Source organism: Triturus cristatus, chromosome 10 (genome assembly GCF_964204655.1).
Source record: "Triturus cristatus chromosome 10, aTriCri1.1, whole genome shotgun sequence".
Classification (NCBI taxonomy): Eukaryota; Metazoa; Chordata; class Amphibia; order Caudata; family Salamandridae; genus Triturus; species Triturus cristatus.
In genome coordinates, this window is record NC_140593.1 from 379,563,254 (window position 1) to 379,588,635 (window position 25,382).

Below are 25,382 nucleotides of genomic sequence, written 5' to 3' on the forward strand. Positions count from 1 at the left end.
GCCAATGCTATTATCTGTGACAGGGAGGATTGCCTTATTCAAAATGGTCATGCTCCCTAGGAAATTCTATTACTTTTCGGCCCTACAGTTACGGTTTCCATGGGGAACCTTTCTGGAACTGGATCTAGTGTTAGTTGACCTCATATGAGGCTCAGGAAAACAAAGGGTGGCATGGAGTAAACTTGGACTGCTGCCATTGGAAGGAGGAGGCGGTTTCCTGGACTAGAAGTTGAACTGTCCAACTGCGTAGCTGCATTAGATAGTTAGGTGGTGGTGTGAAGTTTCCACTAATCAGTATGAATTGCATGTGTGTGGACGTCATAAACTTAGGATGGTGCTAGACTAATTCAAAGCACCTCTGCAGGGTATGTCGTCCCTAGGACCGGCTAGCTCTCAGCGCCACCATTACACCCCCTATAACCTAGACAAGGAACAAACAGTCCTGGCAACCAATGAACATGACAACCCTGTTCCCTCAGGAATCGTGGTGACAGATCTAGAACCCTTCCTTTCGCTCAGACACATGTGCTCTCTTTCACTCAGAGAAATATATAAAGAATACACGAAGGGACGTTTTTCAATATTTATTGAACCAAATTGATTGTAAAGAAAATATGTGCTGCAATAGACAAAAGCAGGCAAAAGTTACAATAAGTGTCAAGGCAGTAAAAAAAAAAAAAGTTCCAAGATTGTGTTGAGACAAGCTATATATGCATTCATATACAGTATTATAACAGTGTAGAGTAGTTCTATGATGCAAACTCTAACCTACGTGACTAAGGTGTAAATGTATGGTTGGCCAAGAAACCGCCTTCTGGATGATCTAACCCCTTTACCTGATGGGTACCTGACCCAGTCTTAATCACGAACTGGACTCCCCTGAAGGAGATGTCAGTAAGCTGCTGGGTGAAAGCTTCAGCATGCAGGGACCCCTCAAAGTCAGCAAAAGTGCCTCCTCTGATTATACTTGGGAAACAAAAGGTTAAATATAGAAAAAGGAATCCTTGCCTTGAGCCTAGATAGTGATCAGGCTACCATGGTTTGTATTCCACAGATAGCCATGTTGCCATATGGATGTAATAACAAACATTTGTATAACGCACGAGAGGGCCACACAATGCCAAGGCAGTGTGATAGTGTTTCTACGATATTCTCACTGTTAGCTAGGTCAATATTTCCAAGAAACAAACTCAAGTGTCACTAATCCAAATGTGTGTCATAAGTAGATGTGACAAAATGAAGGCAACTTTAGGAAAGAACAGTGTACATGTAAAAATCACACATTTTCTACGAGGCCGAACTCAAGCACATGGCAGTGGGGGAACATAATAGAATGATGCTGGATTGGTACCTGGACCTCAAAGGTAAGGAAGATAATGCAAATCCTACTTGGGCCTGGGGTAGAACGGAAGCCCTGCCTTGACAGGCTGGGGTCCTGTGGCATTGCTGGGTGGGAGAGCTTCAACGAAACCAACGCACTGACACCATATACACCTTAAATTCCACAGATAGGGAGACTATGGTTCCAATCTAATGAGGGCACGAGACACAGGACTGTGGAAAAACGTTGCGACAGCTCTGGATGGAAATCTATACAAAAGTAGGACACTCATGGGGGACAGTGTCCGTTACAGTTATCTAGATGCGACAGTGAGAAGAGTGTGGAATTGATCAAAATTAGAGGCTCCCAAATACAAAACAGCAGCTACTTTGCACATGGAAGGAGAGGAGAACAGTGTCACTAATGTTCTGAGCACTCCAGGAGCAATCAAAAAGCATACTAAATGACCTAGGCGACAAATGGGCAACTGGCACTGAAAATCCTACGGCAGACGAATAGACTGAGGTAGGATCTTAAATTCTACCCACCCTACCCACCAGCCCAAAGGTATCTAGGAACGCTCATTTCAAACAGCTCAACACTGTGCAAATGCCATACTTCATACCTAGCAAAATTGACAAATTCGACGTTGCAGTATTATGTCCTAGACACAAGGATGACAGTGCAGGATTTTTCCACAACATCTGGGATTTTCCACACTTTGAACCATAATGGAGGGAAGTGATCCCAATTCTAAAGAAACCCACAGGTAGACAATAGGGCAAATACCAGCAGCCTGCTCAGCCTTACTGAGTCTATTTCCTCTCCCAAAAAAGCTACTAATAAGGTTGCAGACCTCACCACCATGTTAGCAAACAGGAAAACAGACTAGTTGGAAAGCAGGAAAGGGACCTTGCCAAAGTAATTGAAAATCAGAAACTAGGAAGTGGGAGGTGTGTGAAAGCACACTGCAATGGAAGACAATAGAGGGCTGCGAAATCTTTAACTAACTCGAGCTTGAGATACAAAACAAGAATAAGGTGGCACACGGACATCCCATAACAGCACACACGATAACGGTAGGCATACTGTAGGACTGCTGAAACTCCAGGGGGATATTAAAATAGACTTAACATTGGGCTTAATCAAAGGAGGAGAGCCATAGCTATGAGTTACTTCTTACTGCAATTTTGTGTTCTCACTGGAGCATTATTGCCCATCTGTTCAGCGTAACCAAATCAAGTCAGTTTTAACTTTTAAACTCAGGTCTCCAATTGGGCTTACCATTCATATGCTAAGGTGAATATTAGTGGTGTCGTGCATCCAGGAGGTACATTTTTCAGACATGTGACCTGTTCTTAATTGTAAAAATATAAGTGCTAGTTTCCAAGTTTTTCTCAAAAGTCCGCAGCTGGCGTTGACAAATATCTGGATAGCAGAATATAAAGACTATACACTCCATGCCTCTTTTTTTATCACCACGATACACTCTCGGCCCCTTTATTTCACTCCTGCAGGTTCTTTTTAATCTCTAATTTCTCCCTTCGTCAATGCTTTTCCGTTTTTCTCTTCCTCCACCTTTCCTCCTTTTTTGATCCTTCGGTCTCTTAATCTGGGTCAAAATCTGATGAGGAAAACTTTTGAGTGCTGTCCCCAAAAATGAGTGCCTGTGGGCCCCACCTTCAGCCACTGCCTCAAATTAGGCACTCTTAATGCTTAATTTGAGCCAGTGGTTTCCGGTGCTCAGCACCGGCACTTAATTGTCAACACCAGCACTTACAACAGTCTGCGACAAGGCGGCGTTGTTTGAAATGCACAACAACAGTTCCTGATTACATCAATATACATTAAAAAGGACTAATACCTTCAGTCCAAGCCATTATTATAGCTTTGGGGACCTTGATTAGTCCATGTCGTCACACTTGAAGGAATGTGATGCTTAGTAGTTGTATTTGTACTGTTATTGGCAACCCTGCCAGGGGCATTGGGTGGCGTAAGATGAAGTGGCCTGATGAGGGCCCACACACACATATATGTATTTTTATAATAAAGTATTGGAAATAACTGTACTGATGATGTATGCATTGTAATACAATGCCACACGGTGGCTTTCACAATCCACAGTATTATTTAATTTGAGAAAAGAAAAAAACGTGGTGGAACGTTGCTGAGATGTGTTTGGCGTGCCTGTACCGCCGCTTCCAGAGCCTGCCAGCTTTGAGGGGTGCAGACTATACAAGTCTGTGGTGCACCGACCATATGGGGGACACCAGCAGGAGCTGTGAGAAATTAAAACAGCGGTAGCGAGGGAGAGATGCACAGCTGTGAAACGTGATATCAAGTGGCTACCAATGGAAATGACATGAAAAGAAAAGTGGCTACAAACCAAATATTTTCAATCAACTGATGGTGCATTATGGGACATTGAGGCTCCTTTCTTTTCTCTTGCGACATATGCCAATGCACAAAGAATGGTGTTTCCTGATTGGAGGCAGCCCCACCAATGGGGTGGACATTGTTAAAAGGACCGTAAGCTGTGCAGAAATTTTAAATCATTGAAGGCACTGAGGAAGGTATTATACCGAAAAACGTCTGCCTAATAAACCATTTTGAAAGACCCCGTGAGTGCTCCATTTTATAACCGTAGTTGTTGTGCAACAAATGACCTCACCAGTCGCACGGAGACACCCGCTGAGAGTTCGGCCACCTGGTGGAACGTTGCTGGGAGATGTGTGTGTATATATATATATATATATATATATATATATATATATATATATATATATATATATATATATATATATATATATATATATATCCACGAAAACTGCTCCTAGCAGGAATAATGACCCGTAGGAGTTGGTACACGCTCCGGGGGAGCACCCGGTATTCAAATTGCCAAGTCTTTCACACCGCGAGATAAGTGCACTCTCAGGACACAATCCACGTCAGGTTCAGGAAGTTTATTTCGCTCGAAGCGGACGTGGATTGTGTCCCGAGAGTGCACTTATCTCATGGTGCGAAAGACTTTGGCAAAAATATATATATCACCCAAAATTTAGCCCAGAAGCTTGAGGCCGCACACGTAGCAGGTAAGGAAACAACCTTTTATTCACAAACATGCTGACGCTTTGTATCGCCTTTTCATAGTCCTGGCCTGACGCGTTTCGAAGCCGTTTTCGCTTCTCTTCAGAGGCCGTGATATATATATATATATATATTATTTTTTTTTCACCAATTTCCTCAAAGAAGGAACCACTGCACACCAAGGAGGTTATCACGATTTAGGATTTTATTCTTGCGTGCAAATTGTCACCAACTCCACCACCAACGCGTTTCAACCACAATCGGTCTTGCTCACGGTATGTGAGTCTTTTTTCAATGTTCTCTATTTATAGTGATACCCATATTAACCTTTAAGAGGAATTATGGGAATTGTAGTTCCATTACAAAAAATATCATTGTGACATGTGTGCGATATATTGATGGATGTTATTTCAATATATTAGTTTGGGGAGTTCGTTATATCCGTGCATACTGAGTATATACATTGTGTAAACATACATAGTTTGCCTGATTGTATTACATAATTGTGATATGTTCTACATGGAATTATTATGTATTCCAATCTTGGATTGTAAGGTAATTGCTTAGTGCACCTTTCCCAAAGATTTAGGCTTAGTGCCCATACGGGAATCTTTTTTTTTTTTTTTTTTTGGAAAACCTTTATTTAACAGTATGTGCAGACAAATACGGGCCTACAACCCTCAGGCCGGCCTCGACAAAAAGGGCACATCAGCAAGCAATTATACGATTCAGCAGCATATCAATACAAGCACGAATAGACCAGATTACGTTATACACAATTGTGCCGCCGAGCGCCAGGATGATGAGGTTTAAGTTTTATAAAGTTTTGAAATAAGTCCATAGCGACAGGTCTGGAAGGATCCGAATCAGAGCAATGCAGTTAGGACTATAGTGAGCAACGATCATCAGAAGAGTCAGCAAGCATTATCCGTAAGGTAATCAATCGCACTCAATAAAATCAGGATAGAAAAGAAGCATATCACATGACGATCCCCAAGCACTACCCACAAGTTCCCAATCCTCCCCTCGACCCAAGAAATAAGAAAGGAAAGAACAAACGCGAAAGGTAAAGAGTAGAAAGGGAGAAGAGAAAGAGAGAAAAGAAAGAAAGAAAAAGGAGGCCCATAGAAAAAAAAAAAAAAACAACAAGGAAATATACCCCCCACCCTACACGCATGCAGAGGCTACGGCCTACCCCCCCTAGCAGTGTGTCTGTCGCCCCAAAAGAGTACCCGAAATGTAGGAGAAGAGAAAGAGAAGAAAAAGAAGAAGAATGTCACGGTTGATCGGAGGAGGGCCAAGGATCTATTCAATACAAGCAAAATCGTTACCCGCGGTCACCCAACCCCAGGCCCCGACCTAACACCCTGCTACATGTACCTCCAACAGTCACAAGTCCCAGTCCCAGCCATATACGTATCAATGTGCAACAAGAAAAACCCCCTTCCTCAGCCTTGGCCCCTTCGAATCTGCAGTCCAACAGAGTCCAATTGCAGTACAGCCAACCTGGACGGGATGGGCCACCATGGAGTCCGTTGCAGCAATCGAGGGGTAAGAGACAAGTCAAACTGGAGCGAAGCTCGATAGTAAAGGACCACAGAATGCGCCACTGCTATGCGGTGGCTAGCACAACAGGGAGCAGGACGATGCATAAATCCCAGAGTAGCGGCCGACCGATGTACAGGAAGCAAGTCCAGGAGGACGCTCAGAGACGTGGCACCAAAGGACAAAGGAGATGGGCAAAACGGCGGCTGAGGCACAAGCTCCGGCCATACCAAGGGAGCAGGATTGTCAGACTCCTCCAGGGCAGAGCCGAGGAGTACCGCAGCGGGCACTGGGACACGTCCCCCCGTCACCGCCACATACCTCAACTCGAGTGATCCACCGACAGTCGACTGAAGACGTGGCTTAACATGCCGCACTGGAGAGTCATCATGGCCAGCTGAAAAAGTCCGATCAAACCGGTCCTCCAAACCAGTGGCAGAGTCGCGGAAGGCCAACCACAGGTCCTCCAGTGCTGCCAGGATGTCGCGAAGCCCCAGCGGTGGATCAAGGATGGAGGGTGCTGTTGCTTCCGCCATCTTAGGCAAGCAACCATCGAGCGCCCCGGGAAGCAAGCCCCCTTCACCAACCATCGGTATCTGGAAGGTGATAAGCTCTCTGCGGGGCCCCGGTGGTGCAGGAAACGTGGAGGCAGCCGGTCGTGGAAAGGCTTCAAGGACAGGGGAATCTGTGGTGCAGGGAAACCCACCGGCGAGACCAGGGCTTCCGATGCGGAAGATGGCGTCCGCTGCTGTAGGCTGCAACAAAGAAGCGATCCGGGCCCTCTCCCAGCTGGGCCGGGATACAGTGTACGGGAGCTGGATACAATGTTGCGAGCGGGGCGCGCTGGGCAGCCGAGCATGAAAAAGGCTGCTGTGAGAATCCCAGCGCCGCGCTCCAGGTCCGGTGTACCGGCTCCTCCCTCTCCACAGCGGCCGCTGCTATCGTTGTCGCCGCCGGCCGTCCCCACTAAACAATGGCCCGGCTGCGACCGCTTGGAAGGCCGGAATGGAAACCGGGGCCCAACTCCGCCGGGGCAGCTCCGTTTTCGACCGGAGTCAAAGTATCGTGGTCAGGGACGTGGCGCAGGTAAGCGTAGGGCTCGGAGGCGCAGGATTCTTGCCAGGATATCGACGAAGGGCGAAAGGGTCGGCGGAGCCGAAGAGCTAGGCGGCCATCTCGGCTGCAGGCTAGGCTCCTCCCCCCCATACGGGAATCTTATGTTGGTTTACTCAGATAATTGCGGATATAAATATCTTGTATAATTGCCCCTTGATCATTAGTTCATTGTTCATTCATGTCGTATTAGCAGGCTCATAGATGGCTGTGTAGCTCTTCATCGCCGTTAAGGCCAAAAGGGGCCTTCGTCTTAAAGCGTATTATCATCTTGCTTTCCAATCTTCTCAATTTCAATGTTCTATTTCCTCCACGTTCGTTTTTAGGGACTGTTGTTAATCCAAAGTATTTTATGGTCTGTTTCATGTTTTTAGATGTTTCACAATTGCATAGTTTGTATCTTCATTTTGTACCGCCCTCAGATGTTCCAGGATTCTTTTCTTCAAGGGGCAAATGGTGCTTCCTATGTACCAGAGTTTCCCTTGGGGCCGTTTGACGAATATATATATATATATATATATATATATATATATATATATATAAATAATCTACTGGCGGTCGCCAGTAGATAGTTATAGTTAGGACCGTGTTTCCATAGGAAATCCGCAACATTCTATTTGGAATAACTTTGGCGCCGGTTGACGAATCCTCGCAAAATTTTCAATATAGGTGGGGCGCACCGCTCCTACCCTGAAAGTCTCGGGGGGGGATTCGTCAAGCGGGGGCTGAGAAAAAAGGGGGTCCCAAAACACGTTTTCCCCATGCGATTTTCCATAGGGACCTTTAGTCCAAGGTACAGCCCGAACGGCTGAACAGAATTACTTGAAATTTGGCAGAGAGGTAGTCCTCAGCTCAGGGAAGTGCCTTTTGCAGGTCTGGTGTCAATCTGTTCAGTAGTTCCTGAGAAAATCAAAAGTAAAATCATATACATATGTGGGCGGAGCCTAACCACACATCTCATCCTGAGATCTGATTGGCTGTCAGCACTTCATCCAAGAAGTGTTGGCAGCCATCTTGGGACCAATATACATGATAGCACCTCATTAAAAAGCATTGCAGTTAATAGAAGGTTTTAAGACTTTAGTTACATTATAAATCATTTGTTGATGGTACCATACTCATTTTAGGAATTGTGGTATGTTCTAAGGTGATTTCACCATGTGAAAAAGCCTCCTGCTGGGATATCATGATTGAGAGAAAAATATTTTCTCATGCTTTTCCCACAGAGGTTTGGAAGGTGATCTATAAGCTAAACTGAGAGCTTATTTTCTGTAAATTCACATTATCTTTCTCAGTCATGTGAGAATGAAGTCTGACATTCTCAGTAAAACATGTACATCCAACAAGGGCAGTGACTGTCAGTTGATTCCTTTGTGTTCTACTGCAGCTTCCCAGAGTGTTCCAAAGAACAACTAGAGCGCTAACGGTCCTACTTATGATAAACGTATGGCACACCTGAAGCCATCTTGCTTGGATTAAAGTGGTAACTCTTAATACATTTAATTTTAAAAGGAACAAAATGAGGGGGTTCATTTTTCCATAACAAGTATGATTAGTGCTGCAGAAAGAAAAACTAGGGCACATTTTGACTTCTGAAATCCTCTTTTATTTCATTAAAAAATTCTGACATGCAGACTGAAACATGCACTTTCAATACCAGCAGCAGTTTTCCCTGGTGAGCAGTAGCTTTACTACAGTGATCTAATGAGCAAAAAGAGTGCTAACATTCTGAATTTATGGCAAATGTGTGACACATCTGAATGCCTTCTTGATGGAATCAAAGTAAAAAGCTGAAAGTATTTCCTACTGAGGAGACTGCAGTAAATGAGGAAATTAGGAAACTTCATAACAAATAAGTCTCCCAAGATGGCCACCAGAGACAAAAGAGCCCAAATGTAGCCCAAATATCACCCAGATGTAGCCCAAGTATAGCCCAATGACAGAATGTCCCAGTGTTCTTAAAAACAACTAGAGCGCTTACTGTCTTCATTATGACAAAAGTATGGCACACCTGAAGCCATCTTGATTGGAATAAACTGGTAACACTTAAAACATTTAATTCAAAAAGGAACACAATGAGGGGGTTCATTTTGCCATAGAAATTATGATTAATGCTGAAGAAAGAAAATGAGGGCACATTTTGAGTGACTTCTCAAATCCTCTTCTATTTCATGAAAAAATTCTGACATGCAGACTGAAACATGCACTTTTAATACCAGGAGCAGACTTCCATGGTGGACAGTAGTTTTACTACAGTGATCTAATGAGCAACTAGAGTGCTAACTTTCAGAATTTATGGCAAATGTGTGACATATCTGAATACCTTCATGATGGAATCAAAGTAAAAAACTGAAAGCATTTCCTACTGAGGAGACTGCAGTACATGAGGAAATTAGGAAACTTCATAACAAATAAATCTCCCAAGATGGCCACCGGAGACCAAAGAGCCCAAATGTAGCCCAAAATCACCCAGATGTAGCCCAAATATAGCCCAATGACAGAAGTGTGCAAAACACTTATTGTATTGTTTTTGCAGTGTTATATAGTGCAGACTTGCCAGGTATTGGAGTGCTTTAAATGAGCATTGGTTACATCACACAAGAACAAATTCATTTTGGTTGTAGACATGGGGAGACTAAGTGATTTGACCAGAATCACAGAATGTCGAGCTGAAGCAGAAACTCCAACCTGGTTCCCCAGTTGCAAAGTCTGCAGTTCTGGAAGTAACACCACATCCTCTCCCCTAAGTGCAACATTTAATCAAGTGGTCAATTGGATAAAAAAACATAAAGATAACAAATAATTTAAAAGTGCGTTGTCGCTATTTGAAAACTCAGAAAATATGTCCTTATTTTAGTCTTTTAGAGCACTAACCATAATTTTGATGCCAATAAGACCCTCTCATATATGTAATTTCTAAAGGAAATGCTCTAGGTATTACAGTTTGATTACATCAAGATGACGTCAGGCGTTCCACACTTTTGTAATAAATATAGAATGTTAGCAATATAGTTGTTCATTGGGATACTGTTGAGGGGCAGAGGCCAGGGGCACGGACTCTGAAAATTGAAGGCAGGTAGGAGGATGCAAAGGCAACAATTTAACCACACTGAGCAGGCAGGAAGGGCTGTGGCAGCACAACAGACTATGGAGGGCAGTGGAAAGGGGGCAGGGGCAACAAACCAACAATACAGGACTTGCAAGAGAGGCTGTGGCAATGTAATAGACCATTGTGGGCAGAAGGAAGAGGCAATGGTAGTACAACCATACATGCCAACAGACCCGATTCATCCAGGAAACGTCTCCTGTCTACAATCTCCTCTTTTTCAACGTAACTCAAAGGGGAAAATCAATACCCCAGTTTTTTTTCAAAATCTCCCTCTTACCAAGTTCAAAATGTTCGCAAGTATGGTACATTGGATCATGGAAGGAAATGGGGTAGGGACATGGACTTGGATAACAGAGGACAGGAGGGACATGGAGAGGTGCACCAAACTGACCCTGCAGGACAGGCATCAGGGTTTGCAGCAGCACAATACACCACACAGGGCATGCGGGACGGGAGTGCAGCACAACAATCCATAGAAAGCAAGAGGGAGGGGACAGGACCATGCACATGGACAACAGAGAACAGAGGGGCAAGAGGCAATGGTAGCTAGCTGACCATAATGGACAGACAGGAGAGAAAGCTGCAGCATAACAGACCATAAAGGGCAGGGGGACGGATCAGGGGCATTACAATGGAACAGACAAGCCAGGAGGGAGAGAGTAGGGGTCTGCACATGTAAACAGAGGGCTGGGGGCAAGGGGGCAGGGCAGGAGCAGCAAGATAGCCATGGAGGTCAGGCAGGATGGGCACTAGAAGCAAGACACACCATGAAGAGCAACAGTGAGACTGTGATGGCATACACACAGACCATGGAGGGAAGGTGGGAAGGGGTCAGGGGCAGCTAACTGACCACATAGGGAAGGTGGGAGGGGCCATGGCAGCACAGAAGACCATGCATGGCAAGTGGGAGGGTTAGCGGCAGCACAATGGCTATGATGGTCAAGAAGGAGGGTGCAGGGGCATGCACAAAGGACGATGGAGGATAGAAGGGAGGGTCAGGACCTGTGCACAGACAAGAAAGTTCAGGGGAAGGGGCCTCACAACAGGCCTCACAACAGACCGCACAGGGCAGGCAGGAGGAGCAGTTGCAGCACAACAGACCAGGGAGGGCAGAAGGGTGTGGCAGTACAATGGACCATGTAGGACAGGAGGAAGAGGATAGGGGCATGGCATGTGGACAGGCAGGGTGGAGGTGGCAGGGACAGGTTACAGTCATCTGACAATGCTAGGCAGGTGGGAGGGGAGTGGCAGCTCAACAGAACACTCAGAGTAGATAGGAGTGGCAGGTCCATGGAATGTCCATGGAACATGGTGGGCCAAAAGGATGGAGCAGGGGCATGCACAAAGACATCGGAGGGCAGGGGGAAGGAGAATAGGGGCAGCAAGCTAAGCACAGAGTTTAAGCAGGAGGTCAATGATGGGGCATAGAATTGGGCAATGGAGGGCAGGAGGAGGGGACTGGTACATCATACTAAATTGAGGGCAGTGGCAGCACATCAGACCATGCATGGCAGGAGGGAGGAGGCTAGTCTATGGATTCACACAACAGAGGATAGGGAGGAGGGGGATGGGGCAGCAAGCTAACTGTTCAGAGAAGGCGGGTATTAGGAACTTTATTGTTTTTAAAACGTGTGTCTGTGCGAACTACTTAAAATATGAACAAGTATGCAACATAATCTCACTTTTATTCAGGAAGAAGAGGACGTTTGTGACTGTGACTCCGGGCTCACTTGGCAGAAACACCCCCTGACCCTCCACCCCCTATCGCAAAATGTAATGCCTGTGAAAATGGTAGGTGAACACAGTGTTATATAGAACATAGTCCTGAGAGCAAGATTGAAAATGAAAACTAGATATAGTATAGGGTATAAACTATGCACCAAAAAGTGTGATATAAGATGAACCGGGCGTGAAATATAATATGCAATACATTGCGCGCAATGACAGATTCATTGGAGAGCGCGAGATAGCACAGGCACTAGCACGTGCTATGCGATGTGCGCCTTGGAGTGTAATATGCACAGGGCAGTGTTGTGTAACCTAACTAGTCTCTAAAGTTGTAATATAAAATATGTGCTGGGGAGTGTAACGTTGCATATGCACTGTGACAAAGATATGGATCCCAGATTGTAATATGTATGGCATAGCACTGTGCGTTATAACATAGGCATCGAGGAAGGTACGTTAGATGGGGCAATATAACCCGTGCGAAGACAAGTGTGGCATGACATATTCACGGGGTGGTGTTACAGTGCACATGGGCTAGAGTGTCATAGCATATGCACTAGCTGGTGGAATACAACACAGAGGTGTGTGGCACTCGGCAGGCAATGGTGGGTGTAACACAGCATTGGGCTCTGCCAGGAGCGCGCTGTGACTCTCAAGTGATGTTCGTCCCCTTTCCATAGAGTAAAATAAAAAGAATTACACATCCGGCAGTGGATGTGTGTTTTCTTAACCGTGAGGGGGGTTTCTTACATAGTTTTGGTCGAATGTTTGTTGAATCCCCTTTGAATGGCTTGGTGTGCATGTGTATTAAATGTGCCCGTCAATAGCTACCCATGTTTGTATAAATAAACGACAAGGGTGTCTACCGGGATTAGGCACGGTAGGGCATCAGACATGTCAGAGCTTCACTAGTGGTGTAAATACATTCCACGTGGATTCATTGTATGCATAGTCGCCTTTTAATGAATATCACTCAAATCGTCATGGTGATAGGTACGTACGGTTTGTCCAGCATGTCCTAGGTGTGTCTATAAATGTATATTTTTTTAAAATAATAAAAAACAGTGGCCGGCCCTGGGGATTGGGGTAAAAAATATATAATTAGGAGACAGGCCCTGGGGGATGGGGTCATCAGGGCCAATAAATTAGAATAAGAAGGAGAACCACACAGCCCCCCTTCTTAAAAAATTAAAATAAATAAAAGACTGGCATCGTGCCGGAGGCCACGCCCCCTCCTTGCAGCACTCTGCAAACGCGCCCCCTGGCGAGTTGTAAGTTGGGGAATTAATTCCTCTTCAATACTGAGGGTCCCTGAGGGCCAACTAGCCCAACAGGCATCTCCTGTATGCGCCAGGGAGCTGCGCTGCAGACAGGTGTTCGGATGCCAAGCCCCTTTTTACACCTCTCCGCAACGCAGCTCTGTGGCGCTTACTGGAGGTACCTAGTGGTCTAGTTTGACCCTAGGGACCCTTAGGATTCAAGGGGACTTAATCTCTCAACTTAGAACAGCCACAGGGCACGTTTACACAGTGGTGAAGGGAGGGGACGGGGCCTGAGGTGACGTGTGCAAACACGCACTATGGCACGTTTTAAATTGGGGATATAATTTCCCTTCAATACTGAGGGCCCCTGGGGGCTAACTAGCCCACCAAGTGCTTCCAGTAAGCGCCACTGAGCTGCATTGCAGAGAGGGGGTGCAGGCTGAGCCACTTTTTACACCTCTCTGCAACGCAGCTCTGTGGCACTTACTGGAGGTACCTAGTGGGCTAGTTGGACCCTAGGGACCCTCAGGATTCAAATGAACTTAATCTCCCAACTAAAAACGGACACAGGGCGTGTTTACACAGTGGTGAAGGGAGGGGACGGGGCCTGAGTTAACGTGTGCAAAAACGCCCTGTGGCCTGTTTTAAGAGGTAGTTTTAATCCCCCTGCCCTATTATATACTAGGGGCTTACAGAGGAGGTCATGCTAATCACAGGGGGACCCCAACGCATAATGTTCCCTAGTGTATGTAGGTGTTTTCACTGTATTCTAAGTGTCTTTTAACATAGCACTGGCTCTAGGACTGGTTAGTCAGACTCAGTTACCACCAGTATCCATCTGAAAAAGTTGAGGGTACAGGATGATTTTGCAACAAGGATTCTTTCTGCTCTTCTTTTTGTTCTTTCTGCACGTTATCCTTCTTCCTGCACTTTTCTTCGTCTTTGAGGACTTCTGTTGCTTCTTTCTGCACTTCTTTTTTTTCTTTCTGTGCATTTTTTCTTCTTTCTTCACATGTCCTATCTCTGTAGGCATAGTTAGAAATTCGCATTTAAAAAACCTTTGAAATTCACAGAAAAAACCATAGGTTTCAGGCACGTTATAGTTAGGAATTAGCATTTAAAAAACCTCAAATTCACTGAAAAAACCATAGGTTTCAGGGGTGTTATAGTTAGCTGGACTTTTCACTTGTACAAAACCATTGAAATTCCCCCGTTATAGTTAGTTCAGCTAACTATAACTCGCGCGCCCGCAATGCACTGCTGATGACGTCACATATTACATCACTCATGACATGGTCAGTGACATCTCAAATGACATCACTGATGACATCATCCTTGTGATAGAGTGGCAGACCTCCTCTCACCCTAATATAACCTTTGATACACACATTCAAAAATAGAGACTAAAATTTTCAAAACAATGGACATACCAATACTAGTTACAACAACCTCTTCAGTAATTCTAAGATCCACATACACATCCACTAATTCACCAACAGTCCTATACAGTCACTCATACATGTACTCACTCATCATATGTACTCATACACCTATACATCCTGTTACACAATGCCACTCATCCATAGAGTTACTCACACACAGTCACTCATGCTAATAAAGAATCAAATATACATTTACTTGCATATACAGTTATACACACACCACCACACTTACTTCTACGGAAACTTACACATACTTTTAAACAATCACTTATAGAAACACATTCTTATTCATACAGGAACTCTTTCAATCTCTCACTCTCACATATACTCGCTTATATACACCAATAGTCACATATACTAGTTTAAAACATATGTAGTTACTCATAAAGACACTATTGAGACAGTCATTCACTCACTAACACACCCATACACACACTCATCCACCCATACAGTCCTGCACACATGCTGTCTTCAACACATACAAACAGTGAGTCACTCATTCATGCACCTATGCACTACGTAATACCCCCACCGAACCATGCAGACACTCAGACTGATACTCAAAAAACCAACTAATAACCTATATAGACACCCATGTAGCTACTCACCAACCCATGCAGCCACTTATACACAAAGTGAGAGACTGATACAGATATTTACATATTTAAACATTACTCACTAAGCCATGTATTCACTATGATACACTTAACCAGTCAGTTACACAATTTTTCAAAAACAAATCATCCATTTAGACACTTATATACCCATTTATTCTTCCATCGACCTTGAGATATACATATATAAAACATATTTAATTTTCAGAAAAACACACATTCACTGGATGATGTCATCAGTGATGTCATGAGTGATGTCACTGACCATGTCATGAGTGATGTAATATGTGACGTCATCAGCAGTGCATTGCGGGCGCGCGAGTTATAGTTAGCTGAACTAACTATAACGGGGGAATTTCAATGGTTTTGTACAAGTGAAAAGTCCAGCTAACTATAACACCCCTGAAACCTATGGTTTTTTCTGTGAATATTATATATATATATATATATATATATATATATATATATATTCACTGAAAAAACCATAGGTTTCACACAAGTTATAGTTAGCTGTACATTTCACTCGTAAAAAACCAATGAAATTCCACGTTATAGTTAGCGCAGGCAACTATAACTCACGCGACCGCAATCCTCTGCTGATGACGTCAGATATTACATCACTGATGACATATGTGTCTTTATGAAAAAAAAATATTTGTAATATATGTATAGCTAAAATTTAATGGAAGAAGACATGGGCAAATAAGTGTCTAAATACAGTATTAGCATCAGCAGAGGATTGCGGTCGCGTGAGTTATAGTTGCCTGCACTAACTATAACGTGTTATTTCATTGGTTTTTTACGAGTGAAATGTACAGCTAACTATAACTTGTGTGAAACCTATGGTTTTTTCAGTGAATTTGCAAGGTTTTTTAAATGCTAATTCCTAACTATAACGTGTGTGAAACCTATGGTTTTTTCAGTGAATTTGTACGGTTTTTTAAATGCTAAGTTACTTTACGCCGTTCGTGCCGTGCGCGCCCACTTCACGCAGTTAGTTTCGTATGGCAAATGATTTTGTTGAGATACTTAACAACAATGACCTTAACCTCAAGTTCACAGGGGATATCAGTAACAAATGTGTGAACTACTTGGACTTAGTGGTGTTCCCCATGGAAGGCAGACTGTGCACTCGTTTGCATAGAAAACCGACCGCGGGGAATTCTGTATTGCATGCCCGAAGTTGCCATTTTGAGAAGACCATAAGTAGTATACCTTATGGGGAACTTCTTAGGATTAAGCGAAATTGCTCCTTAGATAGTGACTATCAAGCAGCAGCGAGAGAAAGCATGAATAGGTTCAAGCAGAGAGGTTATCATCAGGACATCCTTAATGAGGCCGTCAGAAAAGCAGAAATGAAGTCTAGACTGGATTTGATCAAAGATGAGGATCACATTACCAGACCAGCAAGTAAGATTGATAACAAATTCAGGATAATTATAGATTATTCTGAGGATGCTCAGGTCATCAGAAACATACTAAGAAGGAATTGGTATATTCTGAAAACGGATTCAGTTTTAGGAAAAGATATACCTAAGGCACCACCATTGACATTCAGAAGAGCTAGAACGTTACGTGAGGACCTAGTACAAAGCCATTGCAATAAAGAGAGGATAACACCACCCTTTGGGAGAATAACTGGATTTTATCCGTGCCTTAAATGCAGGGCCTGTAGAAATAGCAAGAAAACAACACACTATAAAGTCCCAGGTCTTAAGTCCCCCAGAAAGATTAATAAACTGATGAATTGCAATACCAGTTTCACAGTTTACTGCCTGGTTTGCCCTTGTGGTTTACATTACATAGGGAGCACCATTCACCCAACCAAGGTACGCATTTTGGAACATATGAGGGCTATTCACAATAAGGATGTGTCATATCCAGTGGCAGACACTTTGAATCCCTTCACCAAAGCAATAGGGATTTATTAAGTTTTTTCTGCCTGGATCACGTGCCATTAAATGTTAGAGGGGGTGACAGACAGTTACAATTAAGGAAACTGGAATCCAGGTACATTATTGATGTACAGACCAAAATGCCACTTGGTCTGAATAGTGGGGAGGAGTTGGCTGTCCACCTGTAGTTTGGAGTATCTATGTATCGATCCTGATTATGCAGTATTATTATTGTTTTCATTGAAATTGTTTTTCAACATGTGGCAGAACAAACCCCATTCAGGGTGTGATGTTTTGGAAAACCCATTCAGGGTGTGATGTTTTGGAAGGCCCATCCAGGGCAGAATTGTATTGCAACTGAGAACGTTGTTTGCATGTTTAGTAATGGCCGCCAATGTGGACTGGAGTAAGTCCTATGTTGATATCTATGTTTGTAAATGGAGTATTTATGCCCACTGAGAAGTTGTTGCCTCTAGCAATTGACGAAGGCGATAGCTGAAACGCGTTTTGCTGTAAGCTGGTCCAAATAAAATAAAATTGGACAACTGTTCCCGTGAGTGCTGGTGCCTTTGTACCCGGAGCTTTGACTGAGTGCGGTGTCCGTCGCCGCAGAGAAAGCACCCGACCGCGAGTGAAGGGGCGTGACGGAACTGTGAGCCGGAGATATATATATATATATATATATATATATATATATATATATATATATTCACTGAAAAAACCATAGGTTTCACACAAGTTATAGTTAGCTGTACATTTCACTCGTAAAAAACCAATGAAATTCCACGTTATAGTTAGTGCAGGCAACTATAACTCACGCGACCGCAATCCTCTGCTGATGACGTCAGATATTACATCACTGATGACATATGTGTCTTTATGAAAAAAAAATATTTGTAATATATGTATAGCTAAAATTTAATGGAAGAAGACATGGGCAAATAAGTGTCTAAATACAGTATTAGCATCAGCAGAGGATTGCGGTCGCATGAGTTATAGTTGCCTGCACTAACTATAACGTGTTATTTCATTGGTTTTTTACGAGTGAAATGTACAGCTAACTATAACTTGTGTGAAACCTATGGTTTTTTCAGTGAATTTGCAAGGTTTTTTAAATGCTAATTCCTAACTATAACGTGTGTGAAACCTATGTTTTTTTCAGTGAATTTGTACGGTTTTTTAAATGCTAAGTTACTTTACGCCGTTTGTGCCGTGCGCGCCCACTTCACGCAGTTAGTTTCGTTTGCGCACCGTGCGCGCACAGTGAGCACCGCGCGCCCACTTACGTTACGCTGGATGGGCCATGTACGCACGATGCCCTTCGCGCACAGTCCGCACACGGAGGACATATTATGCGCTTCGTTGTGAAAGGTTTTCTATTAAATGCTCAACGGGTATATATGCCATGAATAAATGGTGCCCTACGGGCACTTGTTGCACACGAGGGGGGGGGGGGGGGAAATGTGGATTTTGTTTTTTTATTTATTTTTTACCGTACGCGTACGGTAAGCGTATTCGGCGTTTTTTCAACTTTGTTTTTCCTCCCCCCCTCTCAGAGTGCGAGAGAGAAAATGGCGGCCGACACTTCCTGGTTTCGACCGATTCGAATGTTTACTAAGATCTAACAGCCAATCAGAATCGCGCTCGCGCACGGCACCGTACGCGTACGGTAAGCTTACGGTGCGCGCTCGGAGCGCGCTTACAGATATATATATATTGATTTACATGCTATTTTCTCAGGAACTACTGAACAGATTTACACCAGACCTACAAAAGGCACTTCCTTGACCTGAGGACTATCTCTCTGCCAAATTACAAGTAATTCTGTTCACCTGTTCGGGCTGTAGCTGTGTCTAAAGGTCCTATGGAAAAATGCATGGGGAAAACGCGTTTTGGGACCCCCCTTTTTTCTCAGCCCCCGCTTGACGAATCCCCCCCGAGACTTTCAGGGTAGGAGCGGAGCGTAGCGCCCCATTAGTTTTGAAAATTTCGCGAGGATTCGTCGACCGGCGCCAAAGTTATTCCAAATAGAATGTTGCGGATTTCCTATGGAAACAGGGTCCTAACTATAACTACCTACTGGCGACCGCCAGTAGGTAATATATATATAAAATGAAATCCAAGAGTTAAAACCATCCACAGGAATGGCACAACACAAGATACAGACTCCATAGGCAAATTCAATCAAGAGTGTAGTTTATTCACACATCAGGGGTCCAGATGATGCGTTTCGGTCGCTAGACATGCGGCCTTGTTCACATGGCGTGCTGAAGGCAAATGGTGCATTTAAATACAAGTGGCAGCGATAGTATTTTTTCCTTGTTAGTCAACATGACTAGGCATTTTACCTCATGTACTGACTGTTGGTAAATCCTTACTTTACTGCTGACAGGCAACATGACATCACAGATGCTGAAATACATTAACATGGTGAACAGACTATGTTCAACACTAGTGTGCTCAAAAATTAGTAGCTGTGTGCGCGCGGGGTCGGCGTGTCCAAATAAAACAGTAAGTGTACATAGCAACTGGTGTACAGGTCATTGTATAACAATTTGTGCATTGAAAACGAGGACAATCCGATAAATTAAGCTCATAGAAGCGCGAACATATCGCCATAGCTTCTGAGACCGCAGTACATGCTTTAACGCGTAGCGGCGCCAAAATGTGCATGCATTGAGAGAATTATATTGACTACTTGTGTGTAATGAGCGGAGATCAAATAAATGGTGATCAGCGGTGAACCTCGTAGAGATACGGGTACGCAGGCTGTAATAGGTATGACATTGTCACGTGGAACCGTATGAGGACTATTGAGATGCAGACATGATAACCGAAAAAAATAAAAATGCTTAAATGCAAGTTAGCTCGCCACTAGGAAAATTAAAGTAATAAGAATGAGTGAGGGTAAGGCTTAAAGTACGGGGTGTACAAGTACAAATTGAGGCAGTCGTGTGTGGGTGTATGGTGCATAAATATACAGTGTTCGATCGTGTATTGATGGTGTCACCTCAAGAACAAGAAAAAATGACATATGTTGTTAAATGACATCTATGCGGACATAATGCATCAAAGTTAATGTACCTAAACAGAAATAATATACAAGTGGAAACAAACTAAATGAACTCAATTTTGCTCGTAGTTCGTTATATATATATATATATATATATATATATATATATATATATATATATATATATATATATACACACACACACACATGCATATGCATACACACACACACACACACACACACACACACACACACAGATTTACTTGAAAAAAACCGAAACTTGTGCAAATACAATTGAAACACAGTTTTAGGATGCACCAAATTAGGAAAAGTTTGCAATCCAAAAAAAGACAAAGCGTTCAAGAAAAAATCGTAGGAAAACCTTTGTCATTAATTGATAAGTACGTTGGATTTTGTTAACAAGAAAAACAATTGTGGGTTGATAACACGTTGTACATAGTCAAAATTAAACATAAAGGAACGTTGAAGAGTTGAGATTTAGCTAGTTGGAATTTCTGCTGCCTTCTGTTTTAATGAAGAGAGGTCCTGTAAATACTCGCTCTACAAGTAGGGGGTCCAGATGCAGACATGCCACCCATGAAGATGTTCGCTGTTGGTGTCCAGCGCTAGCGAGGAAGCGCCAAAAGATATCTTCTATTTACAATGGCCTAAGACAAGAACAGGCTCTATTAAAGACATGAAACCATGCCACAAGACCAGTAACTCATACCATCTTTGTTTGTGCTTACAAAACGCACAATGATAAGACGTATTTTTTTCAAGAAACCCTTTTCTTTTGCACCATAACCAAACTAGTGCATGCAAACAATACGTTTCAAACAAACACCACTCATGCGAGATGTTTTCTTATTGCCTACCAATTATCAGGCCGAGACAAAAAAAGGAAAGATTCCCCATTAACACTACCCGATGAGGAGAAATGTTGATTCCTTTTCCCTTCACAATACCGCCACAATTTATGGCTTAATAGTAAAAGGCTACTTTCGAATGCTTGTTTTAAATCACAAAGACCACACTGACATTCCTCTCGCGAGAAAATCGCACGACCCATTTAAATTTTACCCGACATCAAAGGCAGACTGACTTCTTTTCTACTATTTTACACACTTGACAACCTGAACACATACATTCTTTTTTAATCTTCTCTTAAGCCATTAAAAGAATCTTTAATGTGGGTGTTAGCTTTTGCAATGTCGCCCTGCTTCTTTCTCTTCTCAAACACCCCAACAAAAGTACCACATAAAACCCTGCAAAGAGCCACGCTAACAAATGGAAATAATTCACAGCCGTACAATGTCCACATTACAAAGTAGTCACTCGAGAATCTCTCATTGGTATCTCTTATTAAATCTGTAAAAAAGCCAACTGTAACACAATTTAAACATTTTAGGAATGTGATTTAGCACATGCCTAAATACAACGAAAAGCGGTAAACGTCCCAGAATGTTTTTAATAAGGGCAAAGGCATCTCAAACGTGAAACAGATGCGGCGTTACGGCCAGAGCTGCGAAATCTGGAACTGGTAACCCAGGTTCGAGTCCCAGCACGTGTTCAACAACCCTTGATTCTGAGCAAATCACTTAACTTTCCTGTGCCTTGACAGAAAATTACAAAAATTAATCTGACCCTGTGTAATGTAACTGGTACTCATGTAAAGTGGGTCAAGTTTATACTACAGAAAATTGCAAAAACCAAAAAAACAAGCATTTGCAATGCAATAGGTCTTGCATTTGCGAGAGTTTGCGCTATTGGCACAGGAAATGATAATGCCTTTTATTTATGCGTTTTGAAAACCTGCAAGCGGTGCGTAAACAACGCTTGCGAATCCTGCTGCCCACTAGGCACCCATGACAGTAAGAGGGCAGATTAGGAGGGTTTGGAGACTGCGACTGCCAGGGGGTGTATTTGCCTGGTCTCCAAAGAGACAGCTGGGTACGGCCCAGGCCCTGGCTCAACTGCGGAGCCAGGCCTCGAATGTGGATACTCCGTCTCGACAGCAGATGGACATGGCGAAGTTGAAGGGGTCTTTGAAGGCTTCTTCTTGTGGTGGTGTGACTTACCTGAATCACCCGACAACTAGTGCAACAAGGATCTTGGACTACGCAACCACTCCCGGGACCTTCCTCTTGACTGGGACCTCGATTGCTGTAGTGTCACACATTGAGCCGCCAGGAGCTTGAGGGATCGCTCCCTCACGGCCTTTGGGTTCATGGTGCTGCAATTGGCTGAGGCCTTCGGTTTGTGGCCACACTCTAGGTACCAGAGGTGGGTCAGTCACCGACATCAATCGGTGAAAGGCACCACAGGGCTTGTAGCTGGCCTTCCTAGATGACTTCCTGCCACCCCATGAGGAAAAAACTCAAAAAGACTTCGATAAAAGTTTAGTCAAAAAATTACTAAGGGGTTGATCTTCCCATATCTGCGCTAACCGGAGCAGAAAGAAAAGAACTGAAATCAGCATGCTGGGGGGGCACCTATACAGGCGCTGCACACGTCACTTTCGGTGCAGTGAGTCCTAAGACACTACTTGGAGACGAACGCAGCTACCTACCGGTGTGCAGGAGTACTGCTCACGAAAACATTTCTGGATCAGGTCTGATGCCTGGGGATAATTCTAAGGTAAGAAACCTGTGGCTAGATGTCTCTATCAGATACGAAAAGATAACAGAAAACAGGATGCGCAATTGTGACAGTCCTGGAGCGCAAAACTATTATCTGGTCCAGTGCTAAATTTGGCATTGTAACTAAGGTCAGCAGCATGCAAGCAATATACCCACTAGACATCATTGCCCCTCTGACGAGACACGTAATTACATCATTTAATTAACAAAAAAAACAACAAAAAAACACTAGAATTTTCGAAAAAGTGTTCTCAATTGGAAGTAGATTTCTTTGCTTATTTACTGACATCTATTTGTAGATCACTGCAGCATAAGTAATTAACTACCAATATATCTGGATGCCCTCAAACCAACAGGGCAATGATAATGAATCCAATTTTTTCGTATATTACACCTTTTACAAGCTGAGAAAGGCCCTCAATTCCTTGCTAGGAAAAACTCAAGTCACAGCTAGAGGTGTGCAACATTTGTGTAATTTACTTTAGCGTAATTACACAAAATTACTGAAAAAGGACATTTAATTACGAATCTTACGTAAAATGCATATCGCACTCAAAATTTTACTTACAAATTCAGTTTGGGTACAAAATGTACTCAAAAAAGTAATTTTAAGTTGATTTCCGGTTGCTCACGTTTAGGACACTGCCACTTGCGTCACAATTTGAAGTTTTGCATTAAAAAATGACCTGAAATATCAGCTCAGATAAAAAGTCTAACTGAAATGTGTGTTGACCACCCACGTTCAATGAACTGCTATACACATTCAAAACATTGTCGTTCGCATTCAGATTTGTAGTTTTGTGCTTTAAATTTATCCGAATGGCTCACAAAGGTAAAAAGAATCTACCTTGAAATGTCACTCCCATTCGAAAATTACCAGAAAGGTACAGCTTGCGAAAGAATTTCTTCCCATCATTTTTCTTATGTGAATGTATCAAAATTACACCAACTCTCACGACGTAATTAAAATTCACTGGCCTAGTCACAACACATAACGGTTGCAAAATGTTCACACACCAATCAATTTTCATACAAAGGAAGTTGGTGGAACGTAAAAATAGATATACTACCTAAATTCCTTTCCACAAAAACTAGAACCACAGCGTATCCTATTCGTAGAAGAGTCTAAACCCATTGTACAAAACAAGTCCAACCATGCCTTTCCCCTTCCACTCCAATTGGGCATAATCGTGATTTGGAATACTGTGCAAACTCTGAAAAATGTGTTGAGATGTTATTATTTTCAAGAGGAGCACGCTGGAAACTCACATTGACAGCAGATATGGAATAGCCATGAGCATAACAGCGGATTGTATTGTAAACCTGATAATGAGCAACAAAGCCTCAACTGAGGCTCACACAGAAAATATAGGAAAGGGAACTAACAAAACTGCCATACAAGTCTAACTGACAAGTTTCACTGCACAATGACTTGGACAGGATGCATTTATAATTACTTCAGAAAGTCTTTTCTATAGAAGGATGGCTTCACAAACCCATATGCATACTTTGAGGCAGCTTGACAATGTGCCACATACCACTGATCAAACAAAAAGCAAGAATTGACAAAGCCGGTAGGTCTTGCTTTTGGGATCTATTGGCTTTGCTAATGTTTAGCCAGCGGGAGAACGTTTCCAATGCTTTGCTGCATGGCAAAATAAAAGAAACCAAAAAAAGCTGCTATGGTCATTATAGCGACCAGCGGTCAAATGAAGCCAGTGGTGAGCCTTTTGGTGAGTGTTGATGTGACCTATGTAATTGGTCGCAGGTGGCTTCAGGGAGCACTAAGTGAGACTCTGAACATCAGGGACTGTCTGGTAGTTCGTACGGCATTTGGAACTCAACTGGAAAAGGCGACACGCATTCATTATTTTCCTTTGTCCATCCAGGAAGCAAATCCCTATTTTACTAAGGACCATGGTTCTTGAAAGGAAGACTTCTGTTAGAAATAACAATTTGTTATGAATTAAATTAATACAAAACAGTACACATTACTCATTGTAGTAACTATTCTACTGTGTCCTACAGCTTTTTCTAATCTCATGAGACACTCTGCCCAACAGGACTGAAGCACTTTTTGGCAGAATACATTAAACACATTGGGAGCCCAAGTGCATGTATTTATTTTATTTATTTTATGTAGTTTGTAGAGCGCACAGCTACCCCCGAAGGGGTGTCCCGGCGCTAGAACCTGAACCTCCAAAGGAGAGGAGAGGAGCAAGAAGGGGAAGTAGCGTAGTAAATCAGAGTCCAGAGAAGAGCCAAGTTTTAAGTCTGGCCCGGAAGATGGATACGGAGGGACAGAGTCTAAGATCGACTGGCAGTGCGTTCCATAGTTTTGCCGCAATTACACTGAACCCTCTGCCACCCATTCTGGATAGTCTGAAACGGGGAGAAATCAGAAGGCGTAGGTCATTGGATCTCAAAGATCTGATGGAACGGGATATTGAGAACCGTTTTTTCAAGTAGTTTGGTCCGCGATCGTTGATGGCTCGGTGAGTGAGAGTGAGGACCTTGAACTGGATACGGCTGGCCACAGGTAGCCAGTGCAGTTCCTTACGATATGCGGTTACTGATTGACGGTAGGGAATATTGCCAATCAGTCTGGCCG

At 43.3% G+C, this 25,382-nt stretch overlaps 1 protein-coding gene across 10 annotated transcripts in view; it reads right to left on the bottom strand.

The window, feature by feature from the left end:
* Positions 1-25,382, bottom strand: part of TAX1BP1 (Tax1 binding protein 1) — a 712,600-nt gene that overhangs the window by 572,129 nt on the left and 115,089 nt on the right. The window lies entirely within an intron of this gene.